This window comes from Varanus komodoensis, unplaced genomic scaffold (assembly GCF_004798865.1).
Source record: "Varanus komodoensis strain SLA01 unplaced genomic scaffold, ASM479886v1 scaffold210, whole genome shotgun sequence".
In the NCBI taxonomy this organism is placed as follows: Eukaryota; Metazoa; Chordata; class Lepidosauria; order Squamata; family Varanidae; genus Varanus; species Varanus komodoensis.
The window spans coordinates 59,607-77,725 of NW_025335590.1; the positions used below are offsets into that span (position 1 = coordinate 59,607).

The following is an 18,119-nucleotide window of genomic DNA, read 5'->3' on the forward strand; positions in this document are numbered from 1 at the left end:
GACGGAGGTGGGGACTTGGTACTGCCCTGTCCTGAAATGGAGCCCTCGGCCTCTCCTGATAACAGGAGTAAATCAAGGTGGCTTATCTCCTACAGCTTCCTGTGATGGGTCATCCTGGAATGGCCTCAAGTGGTCCAATCCACCCAGACTATCCTAATTCCATCTTCCTCCAGTCTGTAGGAGAAATCTGATGGTACCATCCATTGCCACTCTCCAATGGAAACAACAGCTATCATAATTGTTCCATTCTGGAGGTTGGCATTGTGATGCAAACACCCCCGGTTGACCTCTGCTCAGGGACAAATGCCTACACTTGCCAGACTCTGCTGCTAGTCGCAAAGTCGTGTCCAACCCTTCGTGACCCCATGGACAACATTCCTCCAGGCCTAACTGCCCTCCACCATCCCCCAGAGTCCACTAAAGCTACACTGACTGCTTCAGTGACTCCATACAGCCACCTCATCCTCTGCCGTCCCCTTCTTCTTTTGCCATCTATTGTTCTCAGCATTAGGCTCTTCTCCAGGGATTCCTTCCTTCTCATTAGGTGGCCAAAGTATTTCAGTTTTATCTTCAGTATCTGGCCTTCTAAAGAGCAGTCAGGGTTGATCTCCTCTAGGACTGACCAGTTTGATCGCCTTGCGGTCCGAGGGACTTACTGGAGTCTTCTGCAGCACAATTCAAAGGCCTCACTTCTCCAGCACTCAGCCTTTCTATGGTCCAGCTTTCACAACCATACATTGCAACTGGGGAAACCATAGCCTTGACTATACGCACTTTTGTTGGCAAGGTGATGCCTCAGCTTTTTAGGATGCTGTCTAGATTTGCCATAGGTTTCCTCCTCAGAAGCAAGCATCTTTTAATTTCTTGGCTGCAGTCCCCGTCTGCAGTGAGCCCAGGAAAATAAAATCTGTCACTACCTCCTGGACTGGTAAATGGCTAGCTACCAAACAACCCTTAAACTTAGCTCAGGAAATGGCTCTGGACGGAACAGCATTAAATTGGGCACTGTAGAATTACTTACAATTTCATCTCGATGGAAGGTGATTGGAAGAAGGAGTTTTGGAGAAATGCACCACTTTCTGAAGATAAGACTGCACTAATGAGGTAGTCTCCTGGTTTGTACCAGTTCCAAGGCTCATAGAGATCGTGCCTTAAATGCAATGGACATTTTGGGATCCGAACACTGCAGGCGGTGCAGGGCAGCATCAGGAGGAGGAGGAGCATGAGATTAACTCTGAGCATGCCCATCTCCATCAGCGCTCTTGTGGCCACCCCTTTGAAAAAGCCACCTGTTACCATCAGAACCAGCTACCATCTATGGCGTGGCCAGTGCCCATGAGTCCAGCCAGGGTTTTGCTCCCACGGGGAAGATGGGACCTCCTTCCAGCAGCGTCCCTGCCTGCCCTGAGACACACCACAACTCTCAGGGACACATGTGGTCCCACAACAACAACAACAACAACAACAATAATAATATCGTCCCTGTCATGGTTAGTGCAAGAAATTGCCTCATTTGTTATAACTCATAAAAGCTCCAGTGGAAATCCCCAGAGTTTTGGCAACAAGTCTGAATCGCCGTCATTGTAATAATTATATAGAAAGTCCACCACATCCCCAGCTCTCAGTCTGATGAGCACAGTCTGCTGTCGGGGAAAACATGTTTGTGAGATCTCACCAGTGTGTGATTTCTTCTTCCACTGGCTAAAGATCACCAAGGCCAGGATGACCATTCAGGAGCATAGTCTTCCCTCACTCCAAGGGACGATACTAGGAATGATGGCATTCTTTTTGGAAGGCTGTCCTATAAACAGTTGTTACTGTTAGTTGTGAAGTTGTGTCCGACCCATCGCGACCCCATGGACAACATTCCTCCAGGACTTCCTGTCCTCCACCATCCCCCAGCGCCCACTTAAGCTCACACCAACTCCCCAGTGACTCCATCTAGCCACCTCATCCTCTGCCATCCCTTCTTCTGTTGCCATCTATTGTTCCCAGCATTAGGCTCTTCCCCAGGGAGTCCTTCCTTCTCATTAGGTGGCCAAAGTATTTGAGTTTCATCTTCAGGATCTGGCCTTCCAAAGAGCAGTCAGGGTTGATCTCCTCTAAGACTGACTGGTTTGATCTCCTCGCAAGTACAAGGGACTCGCAGGAGTCTTCTCCAGCACCACAATTCAAAGGCCGGATGTGTAGACCTTTTCTGAGCTCTGGAAATCTAAATATTGAGATGAATTGTGTGAAGCCTCTTGGGAAGGTTTACTGCAGGGGGTACTCAGTGAGATGTTAAAGCGGTGCAGCAGGGAGGGCTGATCCAGGTGCACTTTCCTCAGAAGAAGCTGTCGCTGGGGCACAGACTTCCCTTTGTGGGCAGTGGTGCCTTGGATGTATGGGAACAGCCCATGAGAAGCCCCAACAGAACTCAGACTGACATTCTCCAAGGCTCTGGAGCCGCACATGGTTCTTGAATCCCTCTGCTGTGGCTCCGTCGCTCAAAATATGTGTCACAGCCACCGATCTGTGACCCACACCAATTTACTGAGCTTTTTCCGTTGGTAGGCCAACCATGGACAAATTAGTTTCTGAAGAAAACAGGATGTTTAACATGGGTAGATTCATCTGCTTTTACTGATGACAATCTTATGTGGTTTGCTGTTTAATGCATGCAGCCCTTTAGCACTGACTCTGCAGGAAGCTGTTCTCCTATTCAAAATATATGGAACGAGTCCTACTAGTTTATAATGTAAGATTAAAGATAACAGTTTTTAGTGACTGAACAAGAGTTGTAGCTAAATCATAATGAAGATACAGATCTAATTCCTTGTTTTAAGAAGATTCTTATAAATATTCCAGCAACATTATCACATTGGGAGAGGATGTTTGTTCAATATTTTACCAGACTATTATTTACATTTGTTGCATTGCCAAAACTCTACTTACTGTATGAAAGTATCAGTTAGTCCTTTTTTTATTCAGTTTGACAGCCGACTGCACCCTCCGGTACACGTGATAAAAGGATGAGGGCACACACAAGCAGACGGCATGTTTGGTTTGCTGCAGGTGGATAATTTAAGTTCGGCTTTTTATTTCATAAATACGAGGAGGACTCAAATAGACATTGAGTATTTTATTTGATAGTAACCTTCAACCCAGCGTCTTTTTTTTTCAGAGTTCAAAATTTGTTTTTGTTGCATGCAGAGATATAAATTGGTTTCCTCTGTAGCAGTTCATTGATTTCATAAATGCAGGACACTATAGTTTTTTTATACATAGCATAAAGGAAAAACCAATATATGCAGTGTAATCTTCATTTTAGATGTCAAAAGGGAATTGCGGCTCCCGATGTTTTCTTTTCTGTAGCAAAAGGGTCCAAATGGCTCTTTGAGTGTTAATGGTTGCTGACCCCGGTCCAGGGTATTCACACAGATCTCCTCCAGCACCATGTTTCCAAGGGTCAATTGTCTGCCTGTCAGCTTTCCTCACTGTCCAGCATTCATGTATAGTGACCAGGAATACAACCGTGTGCATGATCTTAGCCTTGACCTCCAATGAATTACACTTGATGATCTGCATGCTTCAGCTGTTTTAATCTTATCAATGCCTCTTTGATTTCATGTTTTTCCTCTATTTTATTGTCTGTGTTTCTTGTCAACTGCCCTAACAGCTTCAAAGATAGGGCGGTAAAGAAGTGAAGTAAAAAATAATTACTGTTCTCTCTGATACGTCATCTGCAGGTTGAGTACACGTCTTTGGCTTGTGGAGAGACAGGAGAAAGGTGCGGGGGAAAGGTGGCTGGCCTGGACGGAGAGACTGAAAATGAGATGCGCCTTGAAAACTAGTTATTTAGTATGTTGGGGTTGAAACCTCCCTTCCTCCTTGTTCTCCATCTTCCACACAGCGTTAGCGTTTCTGACTAGCTGCCTCTCCCATGGCAGTTTTAATTAAATACATATTTTAGCCTATGTAGGCCACAGAAGCAACTGAAAAGTTAGATTAGCAAAACCAGTGTGTGTGCACCACACAGGGAAACAGCACAAAAAAACCCAAAAATTGTCCAAACTGGTAAAATATGAAACTCCCCCACCATTGCAAGGAAATCTCAGCTGAAAAGAATGAAAAGGCAACCTTTACTCTCAAACTCTTTCACTCACGTCTCTTCTGAGTCTCCAACGTTCATGTTGGACCTATTTGCCATTGAGACCTATTTAAAGATGCTCCTCCTCCTCCTCCACGGCGCTTCTTTTTTACCTCCAAGCTGCTAGTCCTCAGGGCTCCTGCTTGGATTTTACAGCCCCCCAGCTGGTATCTCCTAAGGAGAAGGGGTGGCCAAGATCCCAGGAAGAGGGAGTGCCTAGCACCCTTCTGAGGGCCATGGCAGGCTGAAATTCAGGATGCGACTGGGCAGGTTCCCCAGTCGCAGCTTCTACCATCAACGGAGACCCTCCTATGCGTCCCTCTCCCTCAGGAGGTTCAGGGGGAGGCCGCAAGGAGGGCCTTGTCTGGAGTGGTCCCCAAGTCTGGAATGTCATTGGACACACCAGAGAGTTCATCAGGCACCTACCCTGTTGATCTTCAGGTGCCTAATAAAACCTGTATTGGCACACCTAGGGCAACACTCAGACCATCCATATTAATTGCGCTGGTTTTAATACAGTCTGTTTCTACTTGACTACATATATTGTATTTTATCTTGTTTATCATATTTAATGGTATCATTTTATTTAATGTTCTTTAGTGGTTCTTCCAGTCTAATGGCAACCTGGAGGGCACAATGCTAATGGGAGGCTTTCAAACAAATTTAAGAAACAAAGAAACAAAGAGCATGGAGTTTCCAAGAGCAGAGCAGGGCTGCCAAGGTCAGGCCCCCTTGGAGGGTGTTCAATTCATAGGGTCACCATGAGTCAGAGATGATGAAAACTGCAAACACGGGGATGGAAGCAGAACTGCTGGCTCTCTGGCTCGTGGTTTTGGCAGCACAGCCCTGGCAAAGGGGCGATCAGCCTGCCTTTATTCATCAGCACCTGGCATTGGCAGTGACTGTGGGCTGAGAACCACGAGGGGATTTCAACCCCTTTCATGGGAGCCTCATTGTGGCATCCCGCCCAGATATCTGTGAGGAGGAGCATTGGAGGGAACTGGCACCAAGAAGGGAAATTACAAGGTAAGCATGATGGGGGGATGGGGGAGGCAGATGAGTGGGAAGTTGCCTGAGGCACCATGAAAATTTTCCACTTAGAGGCTGAAGACTGATCTCTTAATAACCTGGTCCTTAACAGCTGTAAAATAGAAAAACCTGGACACCTTAAATGGGAGTGTTCATCTGCTAATGGATTAAGTTCCTTATTCATTATCACATGAATCTGAGATAGTCCAGTGTTAAATAGGTAACGACTACCTCAGAAGCATCCTGCAAGATGCTTCCCCAAGGTCAGAAAAGCAACCTCAGAGAGGAAGAGAAACAGGCGGGGGAAAGACTTGGACTTCAACTATGAGGGGGACAGAGCTGCCAGCTCAGCACTGGATACTCCTAAGTCCCCAAATTTGATTTCTTTTAATAAAGATATTCCCTTAAGTTATTTTGATTCAGACTCATCGTCAGTCCATTATCTCACTAAACTACAGAACACATGCATGGCCTTTAGCTGATTTACATTTCTAAGCAATATTGCCTGACCATCTTAATAATGATCAATATTCTTACCTCGAGTAAGAATGGAAACAGATCAACTAACCTCTCCAATTGGCACACTGGAGGGTTAAGGGAATATGGATAAAATGCTAAGAAAAACAAGTGTAAAAGTAAAGCACTACAGATAATGTTGTTGTTAGTCTCAAAATCCTGTCTAACCCATCACACCCCCACGGACAACATTCCTCCAGGCCTTCCTGTCCTCCACCATCCCCCGGAGGGCACTTAAGCTCATGCCGACTGCTCCAGTGACCCCATCCAGCCACCTCATCCTCTGCCCTCCCCTTCTTCTTTTGCCATCTATTGTGCCCAGCATTAGGCTCTTCTCCAGGGAGTCCTTCCTTCTCATCGGGTGGCCAGAGTATTTGAGCTTCATCTTCAGGATCTGGCCTTCTAAAGAGCAGTCAGGGTTGATCTCCTCTAGGACTAACCGGTTTGATCATCTTGCAGTCCAAGGGACTCACAGGAGTCTCCACAATTCCACAATTCCAGCAACACAATTCAAAGGCCTCATTTCTTCAGTGCTCAGCCTTCCTTATGGTCCAGCTTTCACAGCCATGCATCACAACTGAGAAAACCATAGCCTTGACAATACGCATTTTGTCGGCAGGGTGATGTCTCTGCTTTTCAGTATACAGATAATACAGAAATGAAAATGGGTATTGTAGTTAAGAAATTAACTTTTAAGAAAAGTTTTTCAAAGGTAATAACAAGCCAGACTCTACTCTGCAGCAAAAGAAAGCCAAGCAGAAAGCTTCTGACACATGGTGAAGGACGTGTTTGCGAACAAAGAGCTCACTGCAGAGCGTGAAAGAAACGATGCTCTACAGCAAAAATATTTGTCTATGCTCATCACCTGTACTCTGGATGTACTTGCTCAGAGGAAGGTCAAAGAGAGACGCTAAGGACAATGGGACCAAACCGTGTTTGGAGGAGCCCGAGAAAAGCAACCGAAAAGGACGCGGGCAGGCACAGGGGCCAAACCATGAGCAGAAGATGCTGACCAGCCTCCCAACGGTTTCTCCTCACCTCCTTTCAAAATGTTGGAAGACTGGAACAGGATTGGGCAGAGATCCAGGCAACCTTGCACCCTTGGCTGGGCAGGAAGGAAGATCAAATCCTGACCCTCAGCAACGGACAGGAAATAAGAAGAATCATCTTTTCTCTGCATCTTCCACCATGTCCCTCCTCTTTCACTCAGCAACATTCACCACAAAGAGGAGGAGACAAGACGGTCAATATCGTTTTATTTAATGAAAGCACAGACACAAAATCAAGGGAACAGGGAGTAAATACGTCTCTAGATTTCAAAAAAAAACCCCGAAATAAAATATTAATCTCCAGGCAGGAGACACGATGGCTTAGAAAAGTTCCTGGAACAGGTTCCTTGCTCATGTTCAAGCTCGACATTTCTGCTACACTTTGAGGAATGAGATACTTGGTCCTTGTATAAATTCTCCCTTGGAGATTGACTGATTAAATCTACTTTTCACAGTATTTGTTAGTCCTAGATTTCACTCTTTCACTCTTCACAAGAAGCCATTTTCCCCGATTCCAGTTTTTGGTAAGTTTTTCTGGATTGCTCTGTATGTCCACTCTTCAATGAGACGTCATGATTTTGCTATGATGGCAGTGTATTCCACTCTGTTGAGTTGCTTCTCTGCATGAACTCTTTGATGAAATTTAAGGCTTACATTTTGACTGAAGGTCTTTCCACACTCTGAGCATTTAAAGGGTTTCTCCCCTGTGTGAATTCTCTGATGGGTTTTAAGGTGCGAACTATGAGTGAAGCTCTTGTCACATTCTAAACATTTATAAGGCTTCTCTCTGATGTGATTTTTTTGATGTGATTTGAGCCGCACGCTGTCCGTGAAACTCTTTTCACAGTCTAAGCATTCATAGGACTGCTCCCTTGTGTGGATGGTTTGATGTGAGGTACGGTGTGATCTCTGTTTGAATTGCTTTCCGCACTCTGAGCATTTGTACGGCTTCTCTCCCGTGTGGATTCTTTGATGTGATTTAAGGCTTATGCTGTGACTGAAACTCTTGCCACACTCCGAGCATTGATAGGGTTTCTCTCCCGTGTGGATTCTTTTATGTGAGTTCAGCTGCTTATAGCGGGCAAAGCTCTTTGCACACTCTAAGCACTGATAGGGCTTCTCCCCAGCGTGAACTCTTTGATGCAGTTTAAGGCTAACGCTATCAATGAAACACTTCCCACATTCAGAGCAAATGTAGGGCTTCTCCCCTGTGTGGATATTCTGATGTGCTTTAAGGCTCATTCTCTAACTGAAACTCTTTCCACACTCAGGGCACTGAAAGGGCTTCTCCCCTGTGTGCATTCTCTGATGGTTTTTAAGGCTCATGCTTCGACTGAAGGCCTTTCCACAGTCCAAGCATTGAAATGGCTTCTCACCTGTGTGAGTACTTCGATGCCACTTAAGGTGGCAGCTCTGGCTGAAGCTCTTGCCACACTCTAAACATTTAAAGGGCTTCTCACCTGAGTGAATTCATTGGTGTCACTTGAGTTGTGGTCTGTGACGAAGCTCTTTCCACACTCAGGGCACTGAAAAGGCTTCTCCCCAGTATGCATTCTTTGATGCAAGTTGCGGTATGTGCTGCGACTGAAGCTTTTCCCACTTTCGGAACAGTTGTAGGACTTCTTGCCTGTGTGGATCATTTGATGGAAGCTGAGATTTGATCCTTGCTTAAACTGCATTCCACATTTGGAGCATTTATAGGGCTTCTCCCCTGTGTGGATTCTTTGATGCAAGTTAAGGTCTGACCTGTAACTGAATCGCTTTTCACGACTCTTTACAAACTCGGAGCATTCCCACAGACTTTCCCCAATGCAAATATTTCTTTTCCTTCCTTCAAAAGGAATTTGCATCATTGGAATTTCACAGATTGCAGACAATTCAAAAGAAATTGATTTTTCCACCCAATTTTCTTGGTCTTCTGTTTTCCCTCTTTGGTGTACGCTGTTTCAATTGCTCCCCCTGAAATCAGCTGGAAGAATAAAAAGAGGAATCTTTCAGAACACAGAGAATACAACAATGGTTTTCTGGTTAGATTAGCAAGATTAAAAAGTAGGAGAGGCACACCCTTCCAAATATATTAAATAAACTCTGATTATCAATAGAATTGGCAGCCAGAGTGGTGTGCAGAGCCTGTTTCTCTCTCATTCATATGTTCTCAGACTTACAAGATGGGTTACAAAAATAAGGCATGCTGTAAAATACTGAAAAATCAGAATTCATAATAGGATCTGCCAGTCTGACAGAAACAGGAAGAGGGAGTTCAATTATGATGGTTAATTGTTTGGGAAGTATCAATCACAGTCTCCTCTCAAGACCTTTAAAAAACCCCCTCCAGAGGCTCAGAGGGCCTTTTCAATGGCGGCCCCCGAACTCTGGAACAGCCCTGCTGTGACCTGCTTGGCACCAAATTTGTCATCCATTTGGTGCCAGGCTGAGACAGCCCTCTTTGTTTAAAGACCTCCCTGGTCACTCAGGGGCCTGACATGATTAGCCAGGTACCTTTCTTTTCTTCTTGGCTGGATCTTTCTATTGTCTTTTAAAGTTCAGTCACACTATTTTAAAATAATGTTTAATTCTTGTTATGTTTTTATCTATTGTATTGTATTGCTTTTATACTCCTGGAGAGTTTCAGCTGAAGGCAGTATAGTCATGAAACTCATAATCATAATATTCCAAGCAGAATTTGTCTATTGTACAGCAACTGGGTTGTACTGTGCACTGGGCTGACCCTTCCACTGGGTTGTCCACCCCAGCCCCATGATCCCTTTCTTGCTCAGCTCCCATCAGCCTAAACTTGAAGCTGGGTTTTTTCCCCCAGTGTGCACTAGTCTGAATCAAACCCATTCGCAATTTTTATGCCCACTTTTCCAGCTTTGGAGCTCCTCACAATCTCTTTTGGTTTTAACTGCTCTAGCCAGTGCGGCATGAGGAAACATGGATACCTCAGACCAATTAGAGAAGACAGTGATGGAGAAAACAGAGAACTATTAAGCTTGAATTTTTTGGATCGTGGAATTCTTGTAGATCACAAGCAGACTATGAGCCAACAATGTGATGCAGCTGCTAAAAGGGCAAATGCTATTTTAGGCTGCATTAATGGAAGTATCATTCCCAAATCATGAGAAGTACTAGTTCCCGTTTTCTCAGCACTGGCTGCGCCTCTTCTGGAGTCCTGTGTACAGTTCTGGGCATCTCAGTTGAAGGAAGGTGCAAACAGGCTGGAAAGGATTCAGAGGAGGGCAACAGGGGTGATCCGGGGACTGAAAATCAAGCCCTGTGAGGAGAGATGGAAAGGACTGGGCATGTTTAGCCTCGAGAAGGGAAGCCTGGGGGGATATGGCAGCACCCTGCAAGTACTTGAAAGGCTGTCACAAGGAGGGCCAGGATCTCTCCTTGATCATCCCAGAGTGCAGGACATGGAACAACAAGCTCAAGTTACAAGAAACCAGGTTTCAGCTGGATATCAGGAAACAGTTCCTGACTGTTAGAACAGCATCGCAGCAGAAGCAACGGCATCGGGGAGGGATGGTGTAAGCTGCAGGCCTGCACTAAGCAGGGCATTGGACCCAACGGCCCTCTAACTCCTTCCAACACTAATAAACCAGGATTTTCCAAGACTCCAATGTTAATGGAAGTTCCCTTCAGCTCGAGACAAGTAGAACAAGTTATCAGGGTGGCCTTGTAGCGTATGGTAGATGTGGATATCTAGAGAATATCTAGCTACTTTAAATAAGCTCAGCCATGCAAGTCCACATATGCCTTCAGTGTGCACGTCACAATAAGAACTGCTGCCAAATGTCTAATTCTGGGGAACGTGTGATTCGAGGCAGTGGCCCTCACTCTAAAGGCCCTTTCCAAGCAACCACATCGTGCACTTCAGAGACAAAGAACAACACCTCGCCAGGTGGCCTGAGGAACTCAACGGATCTCTCAAGGAAAAGGCAGCAGGGTCCCCAGTGGTTTCTATCCTAGCAAGGACCTTAAAATGGTCCCAGGAGCAAACATGAAGTACCCTCAACAGATGCAACTACTCCAAGGTTAGAACAGCCCTAAAACGGACAAAGGAAAGATGGCCAGATCTTATATCTCTTGCACAATGGAATACAGCAAGGGTGAGTGAAGCTTGATTGTTGGTGTTTGGAATAAGAATCAGTCTATTAATAGAATTCATAAAAAGACAGTCACAAAACAGGCACTAAACATATACACATCTTGGTCACTTCCAAGGGATGGAAAGTGCCAACACGGAATGATCTCCTACTTAAGCCCTTCACGGTAAAACCAACATACTGCTGTACGGCCCTGGCAGAGCCAGACAACCATGGAACCAGCTGCCAAGAGAGGTCACGGACTCTCCCACACCAGACGTTCAAGGAGACACTGGACAGCCAGCTGAGAGGGGTGGCGTAAACTGGTGTCCTGCAACAGCAGCAGGTACGGCCCCACAGCCTTCTTGGCCCCTTCCAACCCTGCAATTCTGTGCATGTATGAACACAAAAGGATCATAGTAGCTATTAGAAGGGATACTGTTAAGGGCTGGGAAAATGTGATAATTCTCCTAGCTAAGAGGAAGAGAATGGAAGTGTTCCACCCACACTTCCACACTCTAAATCACACCCTGGTAAGGTTTCCTTTGAAAATACTTAGGTACTGTTGTCCTTAGTCAAACCCCCAGAGTTACCCGAATTCTAATCCTGCCCATGACAAGGGAGAGTGGCAGCTTCTCCTTCCAGGAATTGTCAACAAAATATGGACAAAGCAGCACCAATAAGGGCCACGTTCCTCACCCAGAGAAGCCAGGATCTCCTCCGTGACCTCCCGGTGCATGCAGGGATGTTGTCTCCACTCCACCACAAACCAAAGGCGGCCTCGAAGGAACACCCAGCGTCAGTTCCTCCTGTGTGCAGAGCATTTGATTTCCTTTGCACAAAGTAAAATACCTGGGGGTCCTCGAAAGCATCTTGCCTTTTCATTGCTTGAGTACAACCCATCTTTGTCCATATTGTTACACGGAATGTTGAAGCATGTTTTGGAGCAGCGACTAGAGAAAAGTCTCTTCCCACAACGAAGAAAGTTCAAGAGAGTGTTCGGGCAGCTCACACTCCCAGGTGTAACCGAGACGGAGAGCGGTTTCAAACAGACCTCACTCCTCCTCACCCAGTGAGGTGGGTCCTCCCTCATCCTCCTGCACAACCCCTCCGAACAGCAGCCCCCGTTCAGGATCTGATGGCGCTTCCCCTGACTTGGGGAACGCTGTAGACGCTTTGTCCATCCTCTCCTGGACCTGGAACAGCAATGTGGGTCCCAGGTAGGGAAGGGAGGAAAGAGAGGAGGGAGGTAAAAATGGGGGAGGCGATTGTGAAGGCCTCATCTCCGAGCCCACCTGCACTCAGCTCTCGTCATTGCATTCTGCCTCCCAAATCCTGCATCACTCGAGGAAGCTGCCTCTTTAGCCATGGGGCGTGGAAGAACCTGAGCCTGGCATCACCAAAAGGCCACTCGTCCCCGGCAGCATGTGAAGGTTCACCCTTTGAAGTGGCCGTTGCCAGGGCGCCAGCCCTCCCCTGCCATTGGCCGAGCCGCGCTGTGAGGTCACAAAGGCCCTCTGCCTGCCCTCAAGGAGGCGGGGCCTCGGGACTGGCGGGACGCCGGTGAGGGCCCGCTCCGGGCTCCCCTCCCTGCTCGGCCTGAGGACCCTCTGCTGGCCTGGGCACCTGGCTGGATGAGGGCCAAGGAGGGCCGCGCCACCCACCCCTTGACACCCCCCATTTGTATCAAAATCACACATAAATACAAACTGAAAGACAAACCAGTGCAGCACAATTGTGGGGAGCCAAATGGGGCCTGTAATGCTCTAAATCTCGTGGCGTCGGACTAGCCCCTCCCGGACCCCCGACCAGAACACCTTTGCTGCCCTCGGAGGCTGGCATCCCCCGGGCGGCCCTGAACCCGCCGCCTCGACGCTCCCGGGAGCCAACCCAGCACCCTTCGCCCTGAGCGGGTGACGGCGCGGCTCGCCAGGGCTTCCCAGCATCCCGCCTCCTCCAGCTCCGGCATCCCCCGCCCGGCCTTTCCCGCAGCGCTTCCCGCGATCGCTCCTCCTGCTCCGGCTGCCACTTTTCCCGCCAGGTGCCCATTGCCGGCTGCAGGCCCGCCATTGGCTGAGCTGGCCCGTGATGTCACAAAGGCCCGCAGCCGGCGCTTCCAAGGGGGCCTGAGCCTCCAGGACTGGCTCAGCTCTTGCAGTGATGCACCTACCGGGAGCAGGGGGGATCCAGTGTTGATAACCAGGAAAGCTGACATGAGCTGAAGGAAGCTCTTGCACTACCCTGTGTTGCCAATTGCAGCACCCCAAAACACCCCAAAAGTAATTGGCCAGAGGAAGGCCTCAAAAGTAGTTGGCCAGAGGAAGGCCACATAGTAAAAACACCACAGTTATACTGTCCCAGAAGGAAGGGCAGATAAGAACAAAATGAATTTTGTGTAACCCACAGCTAACACGCTAGCCTGACCTGGAATACAGTAATCAAAGGGACAGCGGAAGCTGGTTCTAGCCGCCATGAAAGTTGCAAATGTGCAGGGAGTAAGAACATGGCAAGCCTGTGTGACTCTCAAGCGGATATGAAGTAGACATGAGAAATGTCTGGTCCTTGGCAGAAGGACTCTTTCTCCAGCACGGGAGGGGTGCGTACATTGATGTATCAGATGTGTATTGGGTGACCTAATTGGTTACCTAGGGTATAAAACACATGTACCGGGGTGCAACTTTTGAGACACTGCTTTGGGCTGAATGTCCCCTTTTGTCTCCCTTTATTCTACAGTGCACTAGACTAAACCTGGTTTGGCTCTAAGTCTCGTCTCAGGCTCCTTATGGCTTGGGTCTGGGGTCCATCCAGGTTTGCCCTACCTGTTGGCTGGCTGAGTTGACTGGCTGAACACCTGGATCCAAACTATGAAACAGGGGAGGTGATATGGAAGTTCTCTCTGATAGTCAGTCACCAGGCAAAAGCAGTCAGTCACTGAACTAGCCCTTCCTTAAGCCCCAAAGAAGCTGAGTTCTAACAAAGGGCAGACTCGGCTTTGCATGGATGGCACGTCTCCAAGCATGATCACAAGACATGAAGGAGCAGACACATGTGTGGGGACCATCCCAAGGAAAGCGCAAGGGGGGGATTTGTCTGTAGTCCCCATAATGCAGAATTCTGCCTAGCCACAACAGTTCAATGCAGTGCCCGAGGGAACTGTTTCTAAACATGGGCCTTCGGCTGTGTGGGATTCTTACTGAGCCCAAGCCCGTGCAAAAAATAAGTCTCTGTATGACTGAGGGCTGAAGGCTGGTTCATGTGCAAAGGAGCCAGAACACCAGACAGAACTGCGATGTCACCTGGAAACTGGCTTACATCCAGAAGAATCCCAAGGGCTGCCTTGAAAAGGTGGGAGAAAAGGATCCCCTTCTTCTCTGGAGCAGGGAAAACCCACTTAAGTGTCCTTGGATCCTCGTGTGATCCTCTAAATAACAAGAACAAGGCGAGGAGACTGGAAATTAGGACCTCCCGTGCTTGGGGACCAGGCATTAAAATCAGACCCCAGGAGAGTTTTAAGGTCTCAGTCCCATGAGGTTCTACAGAAGAAAAGCACTCACCTGCTCCTCTTCCTGCTTCCTCTTCCCTGCCTGGCTCAGGAGGGCACCTTCGGCCAGGGCCACTGCCAGGGCACTGGTCTCTGCTCCACACTCCCTCACCCACCTCTCCAGCCGTGGGGGAAGGATGGCCAGGAATCGCTCCAGGGTCATGCGGTCCAGCAGCTAAGCCTTCGTGTGACTTTCTGGCCGCAGCCACTGATGGCAGAGACGGTGGAGGCGACTGCAAACCGCTCAGGGCCCCTCGGCCTCCAGGTAGAGGCCTGACTGCCTGAAACGCTGGCAAGCCATGCCTGAGCTGGGTCTGCTCCCACCCACGACCTCCTGCACGCCTCTTTCCCAGAGCTCTGTGCTGCTCCCTTGTGGGATTTCATGGGAGTCATTTCCTGCCTCCCAGCCAGCCAAGTCCTGTTCTTCTGTCTTCACTCCATTCTCCATTTCTCTTCTCAGCAGGACTTGAAGGGCCTCCTTGCTGTGTTGCTGGTTCTTAGTTGAGAAAAAGACTGTGGGGAGGAAGGAAACCACAGTTACACCTGTGGCCAGCCTAACCCCAGACCATATTTCAAACTTCCCCCAGAACCCCTTTTCTACAAGAAACAGGCATGTGGTTACCACCCATTTCTTGGATATGCACCATGTGTGCTTTTGATGAATAAATGCAACATGCTGCTCCCTCCGTGGCCAGCCCCCAGGGTCAAACTTGGGGGTGGTCCTGAGGGTCAGTGGCCCCTTCCAGCTCTGCTCTTTGAGGCCCATGTGGAAGCCCACATGAGTCTAAAGCCCTCCTTCCCCTCTGCTCCCCACTGATTAAGACGTAGCAGCATTTTATTTATATATTTTATTTAAAACATTTCTATGCCGCCCCATTCGCAAAGAGCCTCGGGGCTGCTTACAAAACAAATAATGTGCATAATTAGCCTTAAAAACTGGAAACATCTCGGCTTAATATAAAAACGCAAGACGGCGTGGGCAGCAAAGGGCCACCCGGACTAGCACCCACGGACGGCTTAGTCCTCCATGATTTCTTTTATATTTTATATTTTTTATTTATTTTATATTGTTAATTTTAATTTTATATTATTATTTTTGTATTTTATTGTATTTTATTGTGTTTGTAAGCCGCCTTGAGGCTTCGGCAAGGGGCGGCATAGAAATGTTGTAATAATAATAATAATAATAATAATAATAATAATTATTATTATTATTATTATTATTATTTCTTCCAATCCCTCCTGAAGCTGTCTCCACTGCTGCGGGGAATTCCGCAGGCCAACGAGGCACTGGGAGGTGGTCTGCCCGCATCTCCCACCCATCGGGCTCATGGCTTGGCCTCGGGTTCTAGTGCCATAGGAAGGGGAGAAAAGGGACTCCCAGCACCTTTCCCTGCAGCAGACGCGACTTTGCACGCCTCTATCCCTCCTCCTCGTCCTCCCCCTAAACCGCCTCGCGCTCGGTCACTTTGCCAAGCGGAAAGCGAGCGCCGGGCCACTAGCTGGGTCCCCTCGAAGCAGGCGGGCGAGCGCCGAGGCCCCGGGACTCCAAGCCTGGAGATCCCCCACCAGCCAGGCCGCCCTGGGAGGAGAGCAAGACAAGGCCTCCCGCAGGGCTCCCCGGGGGGTGGCCCCCTCGGACCGCGTGGCGCTGGCGAGCCCCCCCCCCCGTCCAGACCCCTTTGCAGCGCCCGCCTTCCCGGGACCCCCACGCACGCGCGCCCACCGGGCCTCCGGGAAAGCGGCGCCTGCGCACTCGGCGCGGAACGGCCAAGCCGGGAGCCACCGCAGCCGAGCCGAATCCAAGTGCCCCTTCGCTCACGGGCGCTCTAGGAACGCGCGTCTCCGTCGCCTTAACCCTTCGCTTGGCTTGTCTGCGGGCTAAGTCTTCCCTGCACGCCCCCGGCACCTCACCCCCCGCCGGATCTTCATGCTCTGCCCCGCGGAGCAGCCAAGAGCCTTCGAATTGCACAGGTTTTAGCCTGAATGCAAAGTGCGTAGCATCCCTCTCAGCTTCCCTCCCTCTGCCTGAATGAACAACAAGATGAAGATGTTAACCCGGCTTGCGCATAGCAGCTAACTTTGCGTTGTGTGGATGTGACAGCACGCAAGAACACTCTTCCCACATTCTCCTGACTCCCACGTTCATCAGCAACGTGGGAACTTCCCAACCCTGGGTTGCTCCCATTACATGCAAAGCCGGAAAATCAGGGTTGTTAGGGATTAAACAACCCAGAGTCAACTGTGGGTGATTGTTCGCTTAACTCATTTCTTTGTTCGATAAACAACCCAGAGTTCCTGCGTTTAGCTGGAACAGTAACAGCTACCAGAACTGGACTTTTAGTCATGGGCTACTTGATCATGCAAATCAGGTCGCTAAGCCTTCCATAAACAAGTAGTAAATAAAATATCTCTATATGAGCTTTGAAATCAGTCATATTCAAGGAGTTTGACTCCAGTTACCAGGGAGTAAGCCCCATGAAACTCAGTTGTTCTAAGCAATGTGGCTGGATGCACACGGGAAATGTGCTGTGGACATCCCCAAACGTAAGCGGGTGGCTTTCCCAGGAGCAGGTCCTCTTGAATTGGGCGGGGGGGGGGGGGGGGGGGGGAGAGAAGGAAAGAAAAAAAGGCAGATCAGTGCAAACGGATGAACGCGAACCTCTCTCCGTCCCCACAAAATTGCTCTATTTGAGAAAGGTTTCTCAGAGCGGGATCTGCATGGCTTCAAAAGGTGGGAGGCCAGTGCCTCTGTTTGTGAGAGCTGAGCAGGGTTGTCAAGGATGAGCCATTTTGGGGCGCTGGTTCACAGGGTCCCCACAAGTCAGAGAAGACTTCATGGCAGGTTACAAATACTGAGAAGGGAGCTCCTCATCGTGCACAAAATAAGGTCGGGCAGCTTCCAGAGCGCTTCCGAATTGCTGACAAGGCGCACGGCGAGCTGGACTGCGAGGCAGCCAGAGGGAGGGCGCCCAGGGGTGGCTGCCAGCACCCGCGGGAGGGTTGCATGTTCTGCCAGCATCGGAGACGGGGAGCGGGGGGCCATCCTGCGGGCAGGAAGACTGCCAAGGAGAATCGCCAGCGCACTCTCACCTGAGGGAGAGAGGAGACCTTTCCAAAGCGACAGAGTGGGAGGAAGGGGGAGGGAAGGGGGTCCAGGGGACAGATCCCTCCAGGACGCTGGGCGCTGCGCCAGACCACGCTAAGGGAAGCTCAGCTGCAGCTGCAGCGTCCGCCACCCATCACGGAGGGAGCCCTGCGCGTGAGGCCGCCGGCCAGGATTGCCCCGCAGGGCTCCGAAGTTGCTTGCTGCTGCGCGGAACAAGCTCCCCCGGCATTTCTGGGCCAGACTTGCCGGGCTGTCGGTGCACCGCCAGTGAAGCTGAAGCGGGTGGGATCAGCTTATGTGGAGAACGGCACACATCGCGCGGCACACTGCCGGCGGGATGTCTCTGGTCCCCATCCAGAGCTCCAGGATTTCCTGCCATGGCAATCGGGCATGTGCATGATGGGGAAGGGACGGCGCCCGAGTGCTGGCGGCACAGCGGGGCAGAGAACTCGCTCCGCGCCGAGCTCTGCCCCCACCCCGCGGCCGAGAAGGAAACGCGCTGCCCCTTTCCCGCAGCGCCCTCCGCTGGAGATGCGAGGGAAGGGTTAAGGCGAGGGAGAGGCGCGTTCCTAGAGGGGCTGCAGAGTGCCCCGGTTCCCAAGACGACCGGGTGGCGCTCCCAGCAACCCTCGCTCGCAATGCGCAGGCGCGGCTCCCA

The 18,119-nt window shown here is 49.5% G+C and overlaps 1 protein-coding gene and 1 pseudogene across 1 annotated transcript in view; both read right to left on the reverse strand.

Moving 5' to 3' along the window:
• The window catches only part of LOC123023881 (gastrula zinc finger protein XlCGF26.1-like), a 62,804-nt gene that overhangs the window by 44,585 nt on the left and 100 nt on the right, over positions 1-18,119 (reverse strand). The gene's annotated exons all lie outside the window — the stretch shown is intronic.
• Positions 6,911-14,440, reverse strand: LOC123023883 (annotated as a pseudogene).